This window comes from Cibotium barometz, chromosome 5 (assembly GCF_041138505.1).
Source record: "Cibotium barometz isolate CiBa-2024 chromosome 5, ASM4113850v1, whole genome shotgun sequence".
In the NCBI taxonomy this organism is placed as follows: Eukaryota; Viridiplantae; Streptophyta; class Polypodiopsida; order Cyatheales; family Cibotiaceae; genus Cibotium; species Cibotium barometz.
The window spans coordinates 2,672,944-2,689,299 of record NC_141050.1 but is presented as its reverse complement, the minus strand read 5'-3'; positions in this window follow the sequence as shown (position 1 = coordinate 2,689,299).

Sequence of the window (16,356 nt, the reverse complement as noted above, 5' to 3'; positions counted from 1 at the left end):
TGAAGAATAATGAAGGTAAATGTGTATGGGAAATAATGTGTCGTTGATATGAATCAATGGATGAGAATGAGTACATATGAAGGGAATGTGGATTGAGGAGGGATAATGTGGAACGACGGAATTCGATATAGAAACTGTATTTTGTGACTGTATGTAAATGCTGTTTGTAAATGACTGTTTTATGTCAAGAATGCTGGGAAAGCATTTTGACCATCTTGTGATTAAGGTCGTGGAGACCTAACTGATAAAGTTGCAACTGCTGACGGAGAGTCAATGGAGGACGTCTCGCGTAGCAAGGTCAGTCGAGGTCTTGACCAGCCTCGGTGCGATTAAAATGGTGAGCTTCCGGTACGGTGGATGAGGGGCCAAGGAAGCGGCCTATGAGTGAAGCGCTAGGTCACCTGCGAAGGATCCTAGAGGGTGCTGACCATACGGTGCTCGGGCTCTGGGTCGCGTAGGATACCCACGCGTGCGTCGAGGAAGATATTGGAACAAGGAGTAAGAGTTGTTTTCTGAAATCGGGCATGGATCTGGTTGACTGACCTTGCTGGTCCTCAAACAGATGAGTCCATGGCTCTTTATATGGATCTGTTGGTTGATCTTGCTGATCTTCAATGAGAGTCCATCTTGATAAGTGATTATATTGTCGAGTATTATGGGCTAGGAACTATTGAAACGGCCCCTGAGTGGACAGGTGGTGAGCGTTCTAGTTGCCAATGATGCCATAGATACTCTGATGAAGGAATGATGGGAAATTGAATCAACCGGATAATTTGGAAGATGGTGATCAGTGATACTATGGTTTTATTAAAGGATTGTTTTAAAACTAGTTGAATCTGTGAAAAGGCAATTTCATATTGGGTGTGTAAGTGGTGTGACTAGTTTTATTTTGCATGAACTTCCGGCTAGGGGGCCTTGGAACTCTTTTCCTTGGTACCCGGGACAAAACCTAACCAAATTCTAAATTGGATCCCATCACTACAGTGGTTGGCTAACCCGTGGGACTGGATGGGGTTAGGCTGGACTGATGGATCCGTAAATCGAGACTCAAATTTTGTTACTACGATAGATAAAGTAAATCCCGGAATCAACGACTGTGCCTCTTGATGGGGAAAAAAGCGTTGATCCCAATGATCCAAGTGCAAGTTTCTTCCTTGATCTGACCAAGTATCTTTATAGATGCAGTCGGATCTGTTTGATCAGTAAAGGTTTGACTACGTTAGAGTAAAAGTTTTCCTGGTGGAATCACCCGTGCTTTCCGATAAAGGAAGTTTTTCCAGGTTTAATTTTGGAACAACCGACGAATTAGTCTCTTATCCGGATATCCGTGGGTGATATCCCGAATGTGGGACCCCTGTCCCGCGCGAGAAGTGCTACTTCCGCTGCCAGTATCCTGAATCCATTGCTCACTGGGAACAGGGATCTTACAGTTGGTATCAAAACATTTGGCTAATAAAGATCAACTGAGAAACCAAATATGTCAAAAATTTATCAAGAAGCACAAAAAAAGGTTGTAATTGTGTGATATAATTCATACAATTTGATATTCAAACTGAAATTCGTAATTTGGTAATTGGGTCTTCAGATGGAAATACCGCAATTATATAGAATCCCTGACTTGCTTGAGGCCTATACATGATGGTATTTACGTTATAATTCCAAGGACCATGACTACCGTATATACCGAGAGTATAACTATAGCTCTTTACTGACAGTATATACGAGTAAATCTAAGACTTGAAATTATAAGCGTTAATGCTATCCAGATGATGATTTTGAATGTGGTTGATATGATTTTTAATTCTGTTTGAGAATTGATGAATTGATTTGGATTCTGATTGAAAATTCTGATTAAAAAATGATGATTTTTGAAATTTAGTTAAAATATAATGAAACCACAATGAGGAGGAATGGGACGAGTCCCTGTGATGATATTCATAACTAGAATGATGATAATGAATTCAGCAAATCACTATGAGATTAGTGGGTTGTGCTGTCAGATTGCTACTGTTAATACTTGACCGGTAGATCAAGTTAAGGGATGTCAAATTGAGAACTTGCTTGACTGAAATTTCCGTGGAGGAATGTTCCAAAGGAAACTTTTTGGTCTAATGGACCAGTATCATGTTAAAGATATGAATGATATGATCTGAATGAATTGTTATTTAATGATGAGTTCTATATAAGGGATATTTATCCCAGTGTTCTGTTGGGTTGACCAGAATATAAGGAACCCCAGAATAAAATTGGATCTTAAGAAAAAGAGATGTCCTCTACCTTGCGAGATGAGGACATCTCGCACTTTTTTAAGTGGGATAGAATGTAAGATTCCTCCCTAGCCTTCGAGGTATACATGAGTAAGAATCTCCCTTTCTGATCTTATAATTATTCCCTCTCTAAAATAAAAGAAAGTTTTTGTTTAAAAAAGGAAGACCCTTTACCTAGAATACTTCTCAGGAGTCCCACCTGTTTTAAGGATTTAGAACAATGAGTTCAGAAGTGAGAATCGGTGTTTTGGATACCAAGGTTTTGGTTTTCATTCGAGTACGGCCCAAAAGAAGTTCTTTCTCTTGGGGAGTATAAGAAGTTATCCCCCAGATATTGTGAGCCTTATATCTGAATTCAATGAAAGTAGGTGACTTAGCCTACAATTTTCTTTTATCCCCTCATCTCAAAGTTCTTAATGTATTTCATAGAAATATGTGCCAAACCCAAATCATGGAAAGATGGTAAAACTTCAGTGGCAAGTTACCGTTGGCTTCTAAGTTACGCTAGCTCCTTCCTTTATATAAGTCGTAACTTTTACTTATCGCTCACAGTAATCTTACTTCCATCGATCTCCCTTCTTCTTAATCTCCTTCATGGCTTGGCAATAGGAATTAGTTTTATCCATGATGATTTCTCATCTTCAAGACACAAGAGAGTCTGTGAAAAAAGACTTTATAGAACAGTATGAGCGCTCACTTTTTCCTCACCTAGGAACTTCTGTAGCTCAGACCAAATGGCGGACCTATCAAAACATAACTAGGGTAACACCCTGGGGTCAGCAGCACTTTCGTAACAATGTCCGCTTGGCCATGGTTATTGAAGCTTTGGGTTTGGGTCCCCGATACTACTGCATCATGAGATCAAGGCATCTTGGGTTTTCGGAGCGGGTCTTCTTACTGGCATGTTTTCTCCTCATGAGAAGATATGCCTTTACCCTGTTTTTGGCTTGCCTCTCAGAGGTCCTTTTGTTAGATCACCTCATACCACTGAGATAGGTGCGGCAATAACCAGCAGAATCATTCCCATAGATGAGTTACCCTATACTTTTGCAGCTTGTGAGTGCTGCTTTTGTGACCATATGATGGACGGGCTTATGGAAGTGTAAAGAGTTCTTCTATCTTTACTGTATAAGTTTCGAGAATGAATAAAGTTTAAATTTTGTTCTTATTTTGAATCTTGCTCTCTTTAAGACTTTTCTTGGTGGTTAATCTTGATTAAAATTTTTCTCTAATTCTCATATTCGTGCATCTTACGAAATTATCCCAGTTTGCGAGATGAGGACATCTCGCATTTTTTAAGTGGGGTAGAATGTAAGATTCCTCCCCCAACCCCTTTTTGATGTCTAGTATCTTCCCCTGTAATCAATCCCTCTTCAGAAATATAAAGACCTTGTTTCTAACTGTTTTAGCCTAGAGAGAGAAAATTATTCTAGAGAGAGAATATTCAGATTATGAATATTTTTGGATAGAAAAATAACTCATCTTATTAAAATAAGTTCCTTTGAAATAGAAATTCAAAAAGAATTTTCCAATGTGCAATTGGAATTAATTGGAAATGGGTATAAAGGACCTTAGTCTAAAGGTCTAGATTTTCAAAAAAATTTAGATTATGGTCCAATTAAGGTTCCTATGGGCCAATATCATCAATCCATGTGTAGGGAGGAGATAAATTCAATTTGTAAAAGAAGATACCCAAAAATGAGTAAATGCTCACATAAGATGAAGAGTTGAAAATGTACAAGGCTTATTAGTAAAAAACTATGAGCAATATTAAAAATATGAGATATTTTGGGTATCCAAAAATGAGTAAATGCTCACATAAGACGAAGAGTTGAAAATGTACAAGGTTTATTAGTAAAAAAACTATGAGCAATATTAAAAATATGAGATATTTTGGGTATAATGATTCCATTTTGACACATATGTAAGGAAGGGGAGTTCTTTAAAGGAGGTGCATATTTCACATAAGATGAAGAGTTGAAAATGTACAAGGTTTATTAGTAAAAAACTATGAGCAATATTAAAAATATGAGATATTTTGGGTATAATCATTCCATTTTGACACATATGTAAGGAAGGGGAGTTCTTTAAAGGAGGTGCATATTTCACATGCTTGAATGAGTTTTAAACTCAAAAATAATGTGATATTTTTATCTCTCATCTCTCTTGAACCAAACCAAATCAAAATGGAACCAAACCGAATCAAAAAGTAACCAAACTAGGTCCAAATCTAGTCCAAATTCAACCAAACTGACTTGGAAAATTCTAGAATCAGTTTGTTTGGTTAGGAGCTCAATTTTTCCTATAAATAGAAGCCTTCCCTTGTTGAAAAAAATATAGTGTTTACACATTGTTACTCTACTCCACCTAAGCCAAGAACTGTGAATTCTTTAATAATTCATTAGTTTTTGACACTTCTCTCTTTCTTCAATTCCCATTGGTGGCTCCATCAACATACTAAACCAATTGATTGGTTGGGGGCCTCTACCGTGAACAAAGAATCAAGCAAATTGTAAGGTAAGTATGGTGAAATTTTGATCTTTCTATAATTTCTCAATGTTTCTCTCTTCTCAACCCCTCTCAAGCTTGAGAAGCTTAATTGGTATGGTTTTTGAATGCTATTGAAGTTAATTGATTAATGATAGTAAAGAGTTACATAAATTTCCATTTATGTTTAATTCTAATGGTTTTTTCTCTCTCTCACTTAAGAAATAGTCATACTCATGAACCATTCTTAATCCAAATAAAGCTTTTCATAAAGCTTTTCCTTAATCCAAGATTAATCTATGCTTAAGAACAAATTAATGATTTCTTTAACCTATACTTTTAGTTTATGTATTCCATGATTATTTTTTATTCAATCCATTAAGGGTTGATGATCCAATTAGGGATCATTCCAATCATTCCCTGAAAGATAAGCCTTATCTTTTAAAATAATTGAGATTTATTAGTTATAGTAGCGGAGTAATGGCAAAATTTTATAAAAATTTACACATAAAATAATTTCATTCAAAGCATGAAAAGAGGATTTCCTACCATATTCTAGGAATTATCATCCCAGATTAATTGAAAGATATTCATTGTAATCCTAGAGAAATTGATTTTTATATTATGCATAATTGAATTTCATGCATAGAGGTATGCATAAGAGATAAATATTTTATTATGAAAGTGTTACTTTTAGCTTAATTGAATTTCATGCATAGAGGTATGCATAAGAGATGAATATTTTATAATAAAAGTATTACTTTTAGCATAATTGAAATTCATGCATGGAGATATGCATAAGAGATGAATATTTTATTATAAAAGTGTTACTTTTAGCATAATTGAAATTCATGCATAGAGGTATGCATAAGAGATGAATATTTTATTATAAAAGTGTTACTTTTAGCATAATTGAAATTCATGCATAGAGGTATGCATAAGAGATGAATATTTTATTATAAAAGTGTTACTTTTAGCTTAATTGAATTTCATGCATATTATAAAAGTGTTACTTTTAGCATAATTGAAATTCATGCATAGAGGTATGCATAAGAGATGAATATTTTATTATAAAAGTGTTACTTTTAGCATAATTGAAATTCATGCATAGAGGTATGCATAAGAGATGAATATTTTATTATAAAAGTGTTACTTTTAGCATAATTGAATTTCATGCATAGAGGTATGCATAAAAAAAATATGGGAAGTGATAAGATATGATAAGATGCATATGAGATGAGTTAGGATGGGATAAGATGAGTTAAGAAGTGATAGGATGTGTATGGGATGAGGTAAGAAATGTATGTGATGGGATAAGATGTATATGGGTTGTGATAGGGTGAGAATGGATGTGATGAAAAAGAATAGATGAGAAGGCGTATGGGGTTTTATGAATGGGAATGAGAAAATGGATGTATGTATGTATGGATGTATGCATGTAGATGTGAATGTATGCATGTGGATGTGTATGTATGGATGTATGTATGTGGATGTGGATGTAAAAATAAGGATGTGAAAATAGATGTATGCATGGATGTGTATGAAGAATAATGAAGGTGAATGTGTATAGGAAATAATGTGTTGTTGATATGAATCAATGGATGAGAATGAGTACATATGAAGGGAATGTGGAATAAGTAATGTGGATTGAGGAGGGATAATGTGGAACGACGGAATTCGATATAGAAACTGTATTTTGTGACTGTATGTAAATGCTGTTTGTAAATGACTGTTTTATGTCAAGAATGCTGGGAAAGCATTTTGACCATCTTGTGATTAAGGTCGTGGAGACCTAACTGATTGCAACTACTGACGGAGAGTCAATGGAGGACGTCTCGCGTAGCAAGGTCGGCCGAGGTCTTGACCAGCCTCGGTGCGATTAAAATGGTGAGCTTCGGGTACGGTGGATGAGGGGCCAAGGAAGCGGCCTATGAGTTAAGCGCTAGGTCACCTGCGAAGGATCCTAGAGGGTGCTGACCATACGGTGCTCGGGCTCTGGGTCGCGCAGGAGACCCACGCGTGCGTCGAGGAAGATATTGGAACAAGGAGTAAGAGTTGTTTTCTGAAACCGGGCATGGATCTGGTTGACTGACCTTGCTGGTCCTCAACAGATGAGTCCATGGCTCTTTATATGGATCTGTTGGTTGATCTTGCTGATCTTCAATGAGAGTCCATCTTGATAAGTGATTATATTGCCGAGTATTATGGGCTAAGAACTATTGAAACGGCCCCTGAGTGGACAGGTGGTGAGCGTTCTAGTTGCCAATGATGCCATAGATACTCTGATGAAGGAATGATGGGAAATTGAATATACCGGATAATTTGGAAGATGGTGATCAGTGATACTATGGTTTTATTAAAGGATTGTTTTAAAACTAGTTGAATCTGTGAAAAGGCAATTTCATATTGTGGGTGTGTAAGTGGTGTGACTAGTTTTATTTTGCATGAACTTCCGGCTAGGGGGCCTTGGAACTCTTTTCCTTGGTACCTGGGACAAAACCTAACCAAATTCTTAATTGGATCCCATCACTACAGTGGTTGGGCGGTTGGCTAACCCATGGGACTGGATGGGGTTAGGCTGGACTGATGGATTCGTAAATCGAGACTTAAATTCTATTACTACGATAGATAAAGTAAATCCCGGATAGTAATTGTTCTATGGATAGGAATCAACGGCTGTGCCTCTTGATGGGGAAAAAAGCGTTGATCCCAATGATCCAAGTGCAAGTTTCTTCCTTGATCTGACCAAGTATCTTTATAGATGCAGTCGGATCTGTTTGATCAGTAAGGGTTTGACTATGTTAGAGTAAAAGTTTTCCTGGTGGAATCACCCGTGCTTTCCGGTAAAGGAAGTTTTTCCGGGTTTGGTTTTGGAACAACCGACGGATTAGTCTCTTCTCCGGATATCCGTGGGTGATATCCCGAATGTGGGACCCCTGTCCCGCGCGAGAAGTGCTACTTCCGCTGCCAGTATCCTGAATCCATTGCTCGGTGGGAACAGGGATCTTACAACACAGTTCGAGACCATCATACAAAATGATTGACAACCCACAAGAGTTGGTAGAGCAAATCGAAGCATGGAGCACAAAGTGGTGATAGAAGTGATTCAGATTTGTAATTGAGAAATATAATAACATTTTATGTTTATGAGAGAACTCAATGTTTTAAAGAAATAATTGTTTGCTAAAGTTGGATTTGGAAAACTTTTCATAGTGTTGATATAATTTAAAAGTAAGTGTCAACAACAACTTATAGTAAGTCCCATTTACAAATAAAGGCATTTCTTTCATTTCTCTCCATTCTTTCTAGCTTGTGAGTATGATGCGTACGAAGGCACTAGTCCATATCTAGTGAACATACTATCACCGATAGTACATAATGATGAAGGCCAAGCTCCTCTAAATGGGAAAGATGCTCCCCCTATGCTGGTCAGCTACACATGACAAGAGAAGATGGCGACTAGGCATCACCACTCTTTAATATTTTTTTCAGAAGGTGGTATATGATACATCTATGCACACTTTTATAAAACATGACATTCAATTCTGATAATGCCGATTCATTTAAAGAGGCGGTGGTAAACTTTCAAAATTCAATGATACAAGGGTGGACTTCAAATTGCATTATGCACAATATGGTAAGAGTGGTCACTATTTTGTTATAATTAAAATGTACATGTAATATTTTGTTATAATTAAAATGTACATATAATATTTTGTTATAATTAAAATGTACATGTGATATTTTGAGTTTAATTGTGGAGATCCTGTGTTCTTTAATGCATCATATACTTGAGGGTCATGGTGCATGCTTCACTGAACAAAGAAATTTGGTGATATGGTCCACGCAAGGCATCGAGCGATCTCACAGGCAAGCTCGATGCGGATTCCAAAAAACAACATCACATAAAGGTGGAAAATCAAAGATTCCAATCCTATAAGGCAGTTACTTTAATAATGGTATAGAAGAATAGCCGTAAAGTAAGAGGACAAATTAAGAAAGTCCATATCCAATGATATAGAGGTGTTCGTAGGGCAATATATGAAGTGAAGAAATTTAGATATGAAAATAGCACAGCTAGAGAACATCATTCAGAGTAGTTGACAACCGAGGAGAGAGTCAGTAAGAGAATAGCGATAAAGTAAGAGGACAAATTAATAAAGTCCAAATCCAATGATATAGAAACTCTTTGCAGGGTAATATATGAAGTGAAGAAAGTAAGATATGAAAATAACACAGTTAGAGAACATCATGCAGAATGATTGACAACCCACCAGAGAGTCGGTAGCAAATCGAAACATCGAGCACAAAGTGATGATAGAAGTGATTCGGATTTGTAATTGAGAAATATAATAACATTTTATGTTTATGAGAGAACTGGAGCAATCCAATGTTTTAAAGAGATAGGTGTTTGCTAAAGATGGATTTGGGTACCTTTTTTAAAATGTTCATAGTGTTGATATATTTTAAAAGTAAGTGTCAATAACTTGTAGTAAGTCCCATTTACAAATGAAGGCATTTCTCTCCATTCTTTCTAGCTTATGAGAGTATGATGCATAAGAAGGCACTAGTTCATTCGTCTATATCTAGTGAATGTACTATCAACGACAGTACGTAATGATGAAGGCCAGGCTCCTCTAAATGGGAAAGATGCTCCCCCTACGCCAGCTACACATGAGAAGAGAAGATGGAGACTAGGCATCGCCACTCTTTGTGAAATTAGGAGGTCCATAAGAGTCTCGAGTTTATTATACCCAAGGTATCTTTCTCAAGGTTGGTGCAAGAAATATTGCAAGATCTACAAAGCAAAAATCAATATAGATGCTTTTCAAGATAACATACTATTGATATATTTTAAAAGTAAGTGTCAATAACTTATAGTAACTCCCATTTACAAATGAAGGCACTTCTCCCATTTCTCTCAATTCCTTTTAGCTTCTGAGTATAATGCGTACCACAGCACTAGTTCATTCATCTGGATCTAGTGAACATACTATCACTGATAGTACTTAATGATGAAGGCCAAGCTCCTCCAAATAGGAAATATGCTCCCGCTATGCTAGATACACATATAAGAAGAGAAGATGAAGACTAGGCATCGCCACTCTTTGTGAAATTCAGAGGTCTAGAAGAATCCTCCTGAGTTGATTATACCCAAGGTACCTCTCTCAAGATTGGTGCAAGAAATATTGCAAAGGCGCGATGCACGAGGACCCCAGGGGCTTTAAAAAGAAAGCCTCTAGATGCAGGCCTACGGACAAGGGCCCTGCAGGCCTCTGATGGGATTTATATTTTTTTTTCCAAGAGGTGGTTTATGATCCATCTATGCACACTTTCATAAAACATGACATTAAATTCTGATAATGTCGATGCATTTAAAGAGGCGGTGGTAAACTTTTATAATTCAATGATACAGGCGTGGACTTCAAATTGCATTATGCACAATATGGAAAGAGTGGTCATAATTAAAATGTACATGTAATATTTTAAGTTTAATTGTGGGTATCCTATGTTGTTCTTTAATGCATCATATACTTGAGGCTCATGGTTCATACTTCACTAAACAAGGAAGTTTGGTGATATGCTCCACGCAAGGCATCGAGCGATCTCATAGGCAAGCTCAATGCGGATTCCAAAAAGCAACATCACGTGGAGGTGGAATCAAAGATTCCAATCCTATGAGGCAGTTACTTTAATAATGGTATAGAAGAATAGACATAAAGTAAGAGGACAAATTAAGAAAGTCCATATCCAATGATATAGAGGCGTTTGTAGGGCAATATATGACGTGAAGAAAGTAAGATATGAAAATAGCACAGTTAGAGAACATCATACAGAATGGTTGACAGCCCATGAGAGAGTCAGTAGCAAATCGAACATCGAGCACAACGTGGTGATAGAAGTGACTCAAATTTGTAATTGAGAAATATAATAGCATTTTATGTTTATGCTCTAGAGGACATTTTATGTTTTAAAGAAATAGGTGTTTGCTAAAGATGGATTTGGATAACTTTTTTAAAATAATCATAGTCGATATATTTTAAAAGTAAGTGTCAATAACTTATAGTAAGTCCCATTTACAAATGAAGGCATTTCTCTCCATTCTTTCCAACTTGTGAGTATGATGCATACCAAGGCACTAGTTCATTCGTCTATATCTAGTGAGCGTACTATCACCGATGGTACGTAATGATGAAGGCCAAGCTCCTCTAAATGGGAAAGATGCTCCCCCTATGCCAGCTACACATGAGAAGAGAAGATGGAGACTAGGCATCGCCACTCTTTGTGAAATTAGGAGGTCCATAAGAGTCTCGAGTTGATTATACCCAAGGTATCTTTCTCAAGGTTGGTGCAAGAAATATTGCAAGATCAACAAAGCGAAAATCAATATAGATGCTTTTTAAGAGAACATACTATTGATATATTTTAAAAGTATTATGAAGGCACTTCTTTCATTTCTCTCCGTTCCTTTTAGCTTGTGAGTGTAATGTGTACCACAATATAATAACATTTTATGTTTATGAGAGAACTGGAGCGATCCAATGTCTTAAAGAAATAGGTGTCTGCTAAAGTTGGACTTGGATAACTTTTCTAAAATGTTCATAGTGTTGATATATTTTAAAAGTAAGTGTCAATAACTTATAGTAAGTCCCATTTACGATTGAAGGCATTTCTTTCATTTCTCTCCATTCTTTCTAGCTTGTAAGTATGATGCGTACCAAGGCACTAGTTCATTCGTCCATATCTAGTGAACGTACTATCACCGATAGTATGTAATGATAAAGGCCAAGCTTCCCTAAATGGGAAAGATGCTCCCCCTATGTAGGCCAGCTACACATGAGAGGAGAAGATGGCGACTAGGCATTGCCACTCTTTAATATTTTTTTCAAGAGGTGGTATATGATACATCTATGCACACTTTTATAAAACATGACATTCAATTGTGATAATGCCGATACATTTAAAGAGGCGGTGGTAAACTTTTATAATTTAATGATACAGGGTGGATGTCAAATTTCATTATGCTTAATATGGTAAGAGTGGTCACTATTTTGTTAGAATTAAAATATACAAGTAATATTTTAAGTTTAATTGTGGATATCCAGTGTTCTTTAATGCATCATATACTTGAGGCTCATGGTCCATACGTTACTAAACAAGGAAGTTTGGTGATATGGTCCACGCAAGGCATCGAGCGATCTCACTGGCAAGCTCGATGCGGATTCCAAAAAGCAACATCACATGGAGGTGGAATGAAAGATTCCAATCCTATGAGGCAGTTACTTTAATAATGGTAAAGAAGAATACGTAAAGTATGAGGACAAATTAAGAAAGTCCATATCCAATGATATGGAGGTGTTCGTAGGGCAATATATGAAGTGAAGAAAGTAAGATATGAAAAGCTGGAGAGCATCATACACAGTAGTTGACAACCGAGGAGAGAGTCAGTAAGAAAATAGCGGTAAAGCATTAGGACAAATTAATAAAGTCCAAATCCAATGATAAAGAAACTATTTGTAGGAGGGCAATATATGAAGTGAAGAAAGTAAGATATGGGACTTCAAATTGCATTATGCACAATATGGTAAGAGTGGTCACTATTTTGTTATAATTAAAATATACATGTAATATTTTAAGTTTAATTGTGAATATCCTGTGTTCTTTAATGCATCATATACCTTGAGGCTCATGGTCCATACTTTACTGAACAAGGAAGTTTGGTGATATGGTCCACGCAAGGCATCGAGCGATCTCACATGCAAGCTCGATGTGAATTCCAAAAAGCAATATCACATGGAGGTGGAATCAAAGATTCCAATCCTATGAGGCAGTTACTTTAATAATGGTATAGAAGAATAGACACAAAGTAAGAGGACAAATTAATAAAGTCCATATCCAATATGAAGTGAAGAAAGTAAGATATGAAAATAACATAGTTAGAGACCATCATACAAAATGATTGACAACCCACGAGAGTCGGTAGAGCAAATCGAAGCATCGAGCACAAAGTGGTGATAGAAGTGATTCAGATTTGTAATTGAGAAATATAATAACATTTTATGTTTATGAGAGAACTCAATGTTTTAAAGAAATAATTGTTTGCTAAAGTTGGATTTGGAAAACTTTTCATAGTGTTGATATAATTTAAAAGTAAGTGTCAAGTCCCATTTACAAATGAAGGCATTTCTTTCGTTTCTCTCCATTCTTTCTAGCTTGTGAGTATGATGCGTACCAAGGCACTTGTCCATATCTAGTGAACGTACTATCACCGATAGTACATAATGATGAAGGCCAAGCTCCTCTAAATGGGAAAGATGCTCCCCCTATGCTGGTCAGCTACACATGATGGCGAGTAGGCATCGCCACTCTCTAATATTTTTTTCAGAAGGTGGTATATGATACATCTATGCACACTTTTATAAAACATGACATTCAATTCTGATAATGCCGATTCATTTAAAGAGGCGGTGGTAAACTTTCATAATTCAATGATACAAGGGTGGACTTCAAATTTCATTATGCACAATATGGTAAGAGTGGTCACTATTTTGTTATAATTAAAATGTACATGTAATATTTTGTTATAATTAAAATGTACATATAATATTTTGTTATAATTACATAAAGGTGAAAAATCAAAGATTCCAATCCTGTGAGGCAGTTACTTTAATAATGGTATAGAAGAATATACGTAAAGTAAGAGGACAAATTAAGAAAGTCCATATCCAATGATATAGAGGTGTTCGTAGGGCAATATATGAAGTGAAGAAATTTAGATATGAAAATAGCACAGCTAGAGAACATCATACAGAGTAGTTGACAACTGAGGAGAGAGTCAGTAAGAGAATAGCGATAAAGTAAGAGGACAAATTAATAAAGTCCAAATCCAATGATATAGAAACTCTTTGCAGGGCAATATATGAAGTGAAGAAAGTAAGATATGAAAATAACACAGTTAGAGAACATCATGCAGAATGATTGACAACCCACCAGAGAGTCGGTAGCAAATCGAAACATCGAGCATAAAGTGATGATAGAAGTGATTCGGATTTGTAATTGAGAAATATAATAACATTTTATGTTTATGAGAGAACTGGACCAATCCAATGTTTTAAAGAGATAGGTGTTTGCTAAAGATGGATTTGGGTACCTTTTTTAAAATGTTCATAGTGTTGATATATTTTAAAAGTAAGTGTCAATAACTTGTAGTAAGTCCCATTTACAAATGAAGGCATTTCTCTCCATTCTTTCTAGCTTATGAGAGTATGATGCATAACAAGGCACTAGTGCATTCGTCTATATCTAGTGAATGTACTATCAACAACAGTACGTAATGATGAAGGTCAGGCTCCTCTAAATGGGAAAGATGCTCCCCCTACGCCAGCTACACATGAGAAGAGAAGATGGAGACTAGGCATCGCCACTCTTTGTGAAATTAGGAGGTCCATAAGAGTCTCGAGTTTATTATACCCAAGGTATCTTTCTCAAGGTTGGTGCAAGAAATATTGCAAGATCTACAAAGCAAAAATCAATATAGATGCTTTTCAAGATAACATACTATTGATATATTTGAAAAGTAAGTGTCAATAACTTATAGTAACTCCCATTTACAAATGAAGGCACTTCTTCCATTTCTCTCAATTCCTTCCAGCTTCTGAGTATAATGCGTACCACAGCACTAGTTCATTCATCTGGATCTAGTGAACATACTATCACTGATAGTACTTAATGATGAAGGCCAAGCTCCTCCAAATAGGAAATATGCTCCCGCTATGCTAGATACACATATAAGAAGAGAAGATGAAGACTAGGCATCGCCACTCTTTGTGAAATTCGGAGGTCTAGAAGATTCCTCCTGAGTTGATTATACCCAAGGTAGCTCTCTCAAGATTGGTTCAAGAAATATTGCAAAGGCACGATGCACGAGGACCCCAAGGGCTTTAAAAAGCAAGCCTCTAGATGCAGGCCTACGGACAAGGGCCCTGCAGGCCTCTGATGGGATTTATATTTTTTTCCCAAGAGGTGGTTTATGATCCATCTATGCACACTTTCATAAAACATGACATTTAATTCTGATAATGCCGATGCATTTAAAGAGGCGGTGGTAAACTTTTATAATTCAATGATGCAAGCGTGGACTTCAAATTGCATTATGCACAATATGGAAATAGTGATCACTATTTAGTTATAATTAAAATGTACATGTAATATTTTAAGTTTAATTGTGGGTATCCTATGTTGTTCTTTAATGCATCATATACTTGAGGCTCATGGTTCATACTTCACTAAACAAGGAAGTTTGGTGATATGATCCACGTAAGGCATCTGGCGATCTCATAGGCAAGCTCAATGCGGATTCCAAAAAGCAACATCACGTGGAGGTGGAATCAAAGATTCCAATCCCATGAGGCAGTTACTTTAATAATGGTATAGAAGAATAGATATAAAGTAAGAGGACAAATTAAGAAAGTCCATATCCAATGATATAGAGGCGTTCGTAGGGCAATATATGAAGTCAAGAAAGTAAGATATGAAAATAGCACAGTTAGAGAACATCATACAGAATGGTTGACAGCCCATGAGAGATTCAGTAGCAAATCGAACATCGAGCACAACGTGGTGATAGAAGTGACTCAAATTTGTAATTGAGAAATATAATAGCATTTTATGTTTATGCTCTAGAGGACATTTTATGTTTTAAAGAAATAGGTGTTTGCTAAAGATGGATTTGGATAGCTTTTTTAAAATGTTCATAGTCGATATATTTTAAAAGTAAGTGTCAATAACTTATAGTAAGTCCCATTTACAAATGAAGGCATTTCTCTCCATTCTTTCCAACTTCTGAGTATGATGCATGCCAAGGCACTAGTTCATTCGTCTATATCTAGTGAGCGTACTATCACTGATGGTACGTAATGATGAAGGCCAAGCTCCTCTAAATGGGAAAGATGCTCCCCCTATGCCACCTACACATGAGAAGAGAAGATGGAGACTAGGCATCGCCACTCTTTGTGAAATTAGGGGGTCCATAGGAGTCTCGAGTTGATTATACCCAAGGTATCTTTCTCAAGGTTGGTGCAAGAAATATTGCAAGATCAACAAAGCGAAAATATATATAGATGTTTTTTAAGAGAACATACTATTGATATATTTTAAAAGTAAGTGTCAATAACTTATGAAGGCACTTCTTTCATTTCTCTCCGTTCCTTTTAGCTTGTGAGTATAATGTGTACCGCAATATAATAACATTTTATGTTTATGAGAGAACTGGAGCGATCCAATGTCTTAAAGAAATAGGTGTCTGCTAAAGTTGGACTTGGATAACTTTTCTAAAATGTTCGTAGTGTTGATATATTTTAAAAGTAAGTGTCAATAACTTATAGTAAGTCCCATTTACGATTGAAGGCATTTCTTTCATTTCTCTCCATTCTTTCTAGGTTGTGAGCATGATGCGTACCAAGGCACTAGTTCATTCGTCTAGTGAACGTACTATTACCGATAGTATGTAATGATAAAGGCCAAGCTCCTCTAAATGGGAAAGATGCTCCCCCTATGCTGCCAGCTACACATGAGAGGAGAAGATGGCGACTAGGCATTGCCA